Raw genomic sequence first — 8,366 nt, forward strand, 5'->3', positions numbered from 1 at the left:
GGACATGGGTTAGAACATGGGACATCTGTGGCAACAGGACATTTCTCAGGGGAACAGACACCTTGTAGGTCTTGTGGTGTCTATTAGCTGGGTGTAGTTGATCCTGTGTCCCTACAGAAGCTTTGGGGATCTGTACCATTCAGAAGCTCTTGGAAGAGGTGCCATTGTGCAGAGGCTTGTGTGAACAGCACTGATCAGAGCTCAGACAATGATCCATGCAGAGCCCTTTGGGGTTCCTGGTTAGGAGGCATTCCTGGACAACATGGGAGTTCTTCTATGCTGTTTCAGCCAGCAACAAAAGGCATGGTCAGGTACCACCTGCTGAGCATTAAGAGGGCTTTGTTTCCTCCTAAAGTTCCAGTGCTTGTCACTGCCACTGTCATTGGTGCAGCTGCTTTGCTTCCATCTTTGCTGGAGAATTCCTAGATGTTTGTGACTCCACAGACATAGAGTCACTGAAGTTGTTAAATCATTGGAGCATGGAACTGTAATGGTGAGCATCTTTGTTACAACTTTTTTTGCAGAGCTGCAAAAAATTTGTGCTTTTCTCTGTCCTAGCATTGCTTGAATGTAATAGAATTTCCTTCTGCTAATAAACTGAGGCATTAAGTTTCTAATTTAAGGATGGGATAAAATGAGTTGTGCTGTGATTTCTAATCACGGGAGAGCTCTTCTAATGTGCACACATTCAGTGTTTGTCATATAAAAATGATTCCTTAACAATGCCCATTGCAGCTAATTTGTAACTACACAGTGTAAACATTGATTTCTAAAGTTTTTTAATAGATCCCCAAGCTACTTAATTATCACTTACTGACCCTTGTTTTCTAATGGTGATTAGTTTAGTTCGCTCAAACTTTATAAGAGCCGAGTCTCAAGTGGCAGTAATATGGACAATTTCCTACTCCATATTTAATAGGATAGAGGGTCTCCAAAGCATTACTAGATCATGTCTTCCCAGAATTAGGCTTTACCTTCACAGTGATAGTCCTCTGAGCTGGACATTTTGAATGTTCTATCTGGTTCAGCTAAAGATTGTATAAAAGTCAGGGAGAAGCAAATTCAAACCAAAACTCTGGGTTTTTAAAAATTGTAGTTAAAAAAACCCACAGTCTCACTTATAGTAGGTTTCTTTCAGGTCTGGCACAGTTTCTGGTCTATAAACTTGTTGGATTCTTCAGCACTCATGTCTATATGAGTGAGGAAAAAGACCAAACTGGTTTCTGAGAACAATATACCATGAAGGAAGTGTGTAGGCTAACTTAATTCCTATGGCAGTTTCATTGACTCAAACAGTTAGCAGGGCAGAACTTCTCTTTTACACTTAGTCTTCCACTGCATTCTGCATCCCACAATACTCTTTAAATTACATTGGCTGTAAAGTCTAGAGAAAAGGTGCTTTTGACTCCCTTGAGGTAGAAAATTTGAGAAAGGCTTTTGCTGATCAGAGAGCAGAGCTTCTGGAAGAGACTTCCAACAACAGAAGTTGGTTTTCTTGTCACCTATCATCAGAGAACTAGGTCTGTTTTTAAAGGGATACAGGTTCAGATACCAGTCTGAAACAAGCAGTGAAACTTTTCTTCTTATCAAATATGATACCACTGAAATGTCAGAAAATAGGACTGAAGGGTGCATTGGGATGTCTTCTAGTCCATTCCTCTATCCAATAGCATGGGTACCTCTGTCTGCCATTCTTGACCAACATTTGCCCCTTTTCTAAAGACATGCAGTGATGGAGCCTGCTCAGACTTGTAGCAGTTTTGGGCTCATTTTGGGCTTGATTTCCTTGTGAGTTCAAGTCCTGTCTTCCAATGCTGACACTGTAACTCCTGTGTAGCCAGCCCTACCCCTGTCTACTACATTTGAATAGCTGATTTTTCCTAAGCAACTGTAGAATTTTACATGTCTTTTTTGAATTCCATCCTTTTTTTCCTCCCAGACTTTCTCATATAATCAAAGATGTTTTGAATACTAAGTCTGTTTTCCAGCATATTCACAGCCTCTCCCAACAAGGTGCCATCTAAAAGTTTAATAAACTCAGCCTCTGTTTCTTCATTCTTGTCATTAATGAAAATATTCAATAATACAAGTTCTGGGAGAGTTCTCTACAAGAATCTTGCTTGATGCATCTTTCCTGTTGGATGGAGAAGGAGCAGTAACTTCGCTGGATGTGGAATTTCCCTGTCCTTCAACTAACAGTCAAGAACAATAATTTTTGCATATTGTGAAACATTCCAAGTTTCAACTCTTTTACTAAGAAAAGTCTCCAAAGGCTGGGCAAGCACAGAATGCCTAACAGCAGAATTTATTCATAGACTGTAGAGGATTTGTGCTCTAGCCATAAAGTCCATAAACATTTAAAGGGAGATGATCTGCTCAAGGAAATTCTTTAAGTATTTATGGTACCCTGCTAGACACCAAGCAGGACAAGACACCTTCTGGCCTTAAAGCTGGAGTGTTGCAGAAACAGTCTCAGCAGATTGTTGAAGAGAAGGATAAAAAACCCCAAAAAACCCAACAACCCACAGAACTGTGGATTTAAGCCTTTTGGAATGGGCAGGACCTCTATAGAATGCTTGGAAATTCCTTAAAGGTTTTATTACTTTGAAAAAACTCAGGTTTGGTGCTTTTGACTTTTGGCTTACACAGTGATCTTGTACTGGTGGCACAGTGATCTGCACATAGTTAAGTCCTTCTCAGACATATTTCTAAGGGTGCTTAGACATTTAAATGGCCAACAGGAGAGATTAAATTTTTCAAAATAGTGATGCCTTGGACCTTCCAGATTTAAACCAACCTCCAACTGTTTGGTATCAGGAAGACACTGTAGAAGGTAGATTATCCCAAATGGTTCTGCTCCAGTTCAAATGGACTTAAACAGCTTGGAGAAATGGGCCAGTGGGAGTCTCATGAAGTTCTACAAAGTGAAATGCCAAGCTCTATCCCTGGGCAGGAATAACTCCAGGCCACCAGAACAGGGCAGGGACTAAGAGGCTGGAGAGCAAGCTGCAGAGAAGGACTCATGGGTCCTGGTGGACACCAAGCTGAACACAAGCCAGCAGTGTGGCCTTGTGGCAAAGAAAACCAACATCCTGGAAAAACATTGCCAGCAGGTCAAGGGAGGTGGCCCTTCCCCTCTGATCAGCACTGATGAGGCATAACTGGAGGGATACCCAGTCCTGAGGTCCTCAGTACAAATAATACGAGGGCCACTGCAACAGTTCCAGCAGAGGACCAGGAAAATAGTTACAGGCTTGGAGCACTTCTTATGTGGGGAAAGGCTGAGAGGGCTGGGACTGTCCAGACTGGAAATGGGTGTGATCTTATCCATGTGCATAAATGCCTGATGGAAAGAAGACAGAGACAGACTCTTCTCCATGGTATATAGTGAAAGGACAAGAGATGACAGGCACAAGGTGAAACACAAGAAGTTTTATCTGAAAAACACTTCTTTTTCTTTGGTTTATTTGTTTGTGGGTGTTTTGTTTTGTTTTACAGTGATTATAGGTTGAATAGTGAAACAGGTTGTCCAGAGAGGTTGCCAAGTCTCTGCATATGGAGGTACTAAAGATCTGACTGGATACAGGCCTAAGCAAGCCACTCTAGTTGAAGCATCTTCGATCAAGGTTGAACCAGGCAATTTTCAGAGATCCCTTCCCATCTCAATGATTTTGTGTGTACTGGGGACACTCTTACTCCTCTTCAGCATCCATGTGTGACGTCATCAGAAACAGGGCAGTGACTTGATCCTCAGTTTGCACAGAAGTCCAAAGAAGGGAATTCACATTTTGATGTCGGCGAATGTGAGACAGGTGTCTGTTCTTTGTGTCTCTCACACTTAGCAGAGACACCTCTGTGTGTGCCAACTGATGCCAAATTTGTATTTTACACATAACTCACTCTGGAAAGGCAAAAGGAAGCAGTGAAGAAAGCCCTGTTTAATGTAAGTGAACACCTTTCCATGTGTACAGGTCCAGATCCATGATCAAGAAATCTCTCACTCCCTTAGACACTTCATCCTCTATTATCATAGTTAGTGTTTTCCTATCATTATGCTTTTAATTACAGGCATAGATGGATATGTAAATCATCCCTCATCTGAACTAATGAAGAAGCAATTTCATTTTCTTTCCCATAGTGGGAGAGGACACTGACGAAGCCACAGACCTGACACAAGGTACCATTGTTTCAAATGACCTCTTCAAAAAATATGTGATAGGAAGCTGTGGAGCCACCTGGAAGGTCCACGGGAAGAGATGGGAGCACTGCCTAGCAAGGAACAAGAGCTTGTTCCAGAGGCAGACTCCAATTTCTGTGCAGGGAAATCACATTCTTTGTGCATTTCTACAGGGTGTAGGGAAATGGGACTGGAACAGAAGACAGAGGCTCTGTATCAAAAAAAGATTTGCCGTTGCAACCGATGTCTTCTCCACATAGAAACAACCCAGCAGAGCCTGGAAAGCTGGGTAGTGAGCAAACAACATGCAGGATTTTATGTAAAGTGCAGTGTATATTTTTCTCAACTTCTCAGGTAGAATATTTTATGTTCTGTCTGTATCTTATTTCAACATTCTTTTTCCCCAAGTTGTACAGTCTTGATGTGCACTGCAGTGACACTTCTGTGGATATGGTCTGTCCAATAGGCAGTTAAGGCTGCTTTCTGAAGGCATCTATAGGATACTGAGAAAGAAATAACTCCTCAGTGCACAAGTAGGTCATAAGGCATTATCTATTGCTCAAGTATAAGTATTCCTCTCCCACTGTGGGGTGCAGAACCCAAGGCTCCTACTTCAGGTTGTTTTTAATGAAGAGCTTCTTGGGTTAACCTATAATAAAAGAAGGCAAACACTGCGAAAGGGCCTTTTTAATGTGCACCTAAAATCTAATTGGTATTTCCATACAGCTTCTCTGTATCACAGAGCAGCAGTGGTCCAACCTTTCTACACTGACATACAAAAATTCTGCACTGAATTTGAGGGCTAGCCTGTTACTGGAATGCAACTGGTGCTGTGTGGGGGAGAGCAGCAGAAGGGGCCACTGCCATAGAAAATTCCTGCAGTCAACAGCTGCCCTCTGTAAGCAGGTGGCTTGGGCTGGAGCTGCAAATGATGTTGGTATCAGCATGTTCTGGCTGCAGAGGCATCAGCCCCTGAGTGCCACCTTCTGTGGAGCCAAACTGGCTTTCTCTGAGGGCATTCCCAACAGAATCCGAGATGCAGTGAACATCAGCTGGCTGCCACTGTGACACACAGGCAGCTCTCTGTCACATACTCTCTCCCTGGCACAGCTGGCTTCTGAGCTCTCCAAATCCCAGCCCTGCCATCCCCATAGGACCTCTGCAGTAAAATAAAATGGCCTGCAGGTCTGGGGTGAGGCTGCTGGAGCTTCTATTATCCCAGATCTGAGACTCCAGGAAGAAGGAAGAATTTCTCCTTCCCAGAACAGTGTTTCTAATTAGTTTTAGTTTCAGGCAAATAATTTTCGGATGAACTGGCATCCTTCAGCAGGACGATAATACTTAAATGTGCTCCTTTTGGGGCCCTGTGCATTGTGCATTATTTTCTGCTGCCTTGAAAGAAGAGATGTCTGTATTTACAGGTTTATCTAGACAACACTATATCCACATGGAGTAGCATACACTGAAACTTAAAAATGTGCCAGACTCCCTGTTTGTTGGTTTTGAGGGTTTTTGGGGTTTTTTTTACCTTTAAGCCATAGGGTGTTTCTGATTTGTTCTTTACTGTGCCCTCTTTGAAAGGGGGAAATGTTGACTTGCAGCCTTGGGCAAAATACAGTGTGTTATTCCTCTCACCAGCTCTGAGGTTCAGTGCCAGCACTAGTGAACTTTACCTTACTCTCCCCTCCTGTCCTTTCTTCCCTCCTGAGGAGCAGGGAGCAAATGCTGCCCCTGCCATTAGGCTGTATCCATTCAGGGGCTCCTGCCTCGGTCTCCAACAGAAGTGGAAGCAGCCCCTGCTGCTGCAGCATCTTCAGCTGCAGTCCCGCTGAGGTGCCCCTCCTGCTGCTGGAGTGTAAATCCCCAGCAGCTCTTTTAACCACCCTTCTCATGCTACTTGAAAAATAACTTTCTCTTGTCATTAACGCTGATCTATAGCCGCATTAATGTGTGAAATCACTGGGTGTGAAAATAGTGTACTAACCACTACTTAATGTAATATTACCACAGTAATGTCTCTAAAAATATCTTGTCCACTTGATTGCTTTCATTGTGAACTAGAGATAATGTACCACTTACAGCTGATGATTAAAATTCATAAAGCTTTGGTTCTTAATTACAGCAACTTGCAATCAAAGTGAAATGTCAGATCCTGAATGTTGTTTATCTGTATACAAATTCTCAAAACCAAGAAAATATAAGGATCGTCTACACAACAAAGCTGAGCTGCTTTGCTTTAAGGTTAAGTAAAATAAATACACATGTGAGTATGTATTGAGGCAGGCTGGAATCAGCGAGCATGAGATCTTTGACAAGGAAGAACTCACCTCATATGAAATGCACACCTTTGGAAAATATGTTGATGAAGATGGAAATGTAAACTTCATAGAAAACTGTTGTGGATGGATGGAAGTAACTGTTTGATGTGCTGCTGTGAATAGAAATTTTGCAAGTCAGGCTCAAGGTTAAACCAAAGATGCAGATATCTGAAAATGCAGAAATGGATTCCCACTGCCACTGGGAATTACCATGGTGGCTGGCAGGAGAGGGCAGTGTCCTTGGTTTCCAATGTCAAAATGACCTAGCTATAATCATGCTCTTGGTCAGCAGTGGCAGTGCATGACAAAAATCACTTTCTTTTGGGTGCCCTTAGCATGGCATTTCCAGAGATATGGTAATTTTTTTCAAGTTATAGCTAAGCCCTGAGGGTTTGCAGTGCTGTGAGAGGTATCTTACCCTAAATTTACTAACACAAGCCCTAACTCCATGTCAACATAGCTCCCTCCTTTTTTCTTTTCTTTTTTTTTTTTTTTTTTAGGAATGTGAGATACAGGCATAGCTGAGTGTAAGAACTACAGTTCTATTCCATTTATAGTCCTACTGGCGTTCTTCATTTGTTGCATCTGTCCTGTGCCAGTCTGGAAAAATCCAAACCAGAGGGAGCTAATTTGTTATCATTTTCCAACATCATTAAAACAAAATAACATTAAAAAAATAGGATCACTTCGTTACCAAATCTGAATAGCTCCATTTATTTCTTCTGATACAATGTCAATTTGAAGGAGAGCTGAACCATTATTTATAAACTTTTTTACAAAACCTTTTTTTTTTTTTTCCCCCACAGGGTGCTCCCACTGTCCCCACAATGTTTTTGGTTGGTCATTTTTTTGTTTTGTTTTGTTTTGTTTCATTTTGCCAGTAGATTAAAAAAAGCTTAACAATTATATTAATTTTCTGAGGGTTTCCATACCACGTCTCCCTTCAGGTGTTACTCTTTCTTGGCAGTTTTGGGCAACTTTGCAGTGACACTGATGAGGAAAATGCTCAGTTTTAGAGCTGCCCCAGTGTACCCAAGTGTTATTGCCTTGGCAGTTTGTTCCATAGGCTGTTTGCCTACTCTCTTCCAGCTGCACAGGTGAACGTTTTCCAAACAGGAGAACCATTTCCTCCACTGGCCTCATCACACAGCTCTGATTCACTGGGACTTATCCTGGCATGGAATGGTTGTGCTGGCTGTCATGGCTTGTGATGGTTTTGTAGCTGTCTGCTGGTGTTTATACCACTTGCATATCTTGAACAGCACAGTGAGTTTGCAGTGGGGAAGGTTTGTCTGGCTGGGTGGCTTGGTGAGCTCTCTAATGCCAGGCTTAGCCACCAGCAATTCCTGGCAGCTCCACACTTCTGCTACTGCTACTGAAGCTCTCGTGCTCAGACAGCTTTTCTCCACATCGATCCTGCTTTAGTTGGAGTGACCCTTTCCTGGTTGCCCTTTTGTACCTGTTTCATGGGTGTCATCCAGAAGACATACTCAGCTACAAGCAAAGCAGAAGCCTCCAAGCAAGCAGAGACAAAGTAAGTCACCTTCTCTCCCCAGTTCTGACCCTTCCCAACTTCAGGCTAACCCCTTGTTTCTCTTACAGGGTCCTGCTTGAAACTTTCCTCCACTTAGTACCTGATCCCTCTTTCAGCATGTAAGGTGTACGTGGCACAGTCCAGGCCAAAAAAGAACATTCTCATAACTAAAAAATAGTGTCTCATTCCTCCTCTTGACATTCCAGCAGGAAATCTGATGCTAAGGTCCTGTTCATCTTTTATGTTGCAGATAACTTGGCCCCTCACATCTCGAGCAACAAGTTTGCAACATATTATTTTCTGCAATATCTGTAAGACCCATACTTTCTATTGCCAG

Source organism: Sylvia atricapilla, chromosome 2 (assembly GCF_009819655.1).
Source record: "Sylvia atricapilla isolate bSylAtr1 chromosome 2, bSylAtr1.pri, whole genome shotgun sequence".
Lineage (NCBI taxonomy): Eukaryota > Metazoa > Chordata > Aves > Passeriformes > Sylviidae > Sylvia > Sylvia atricapilla.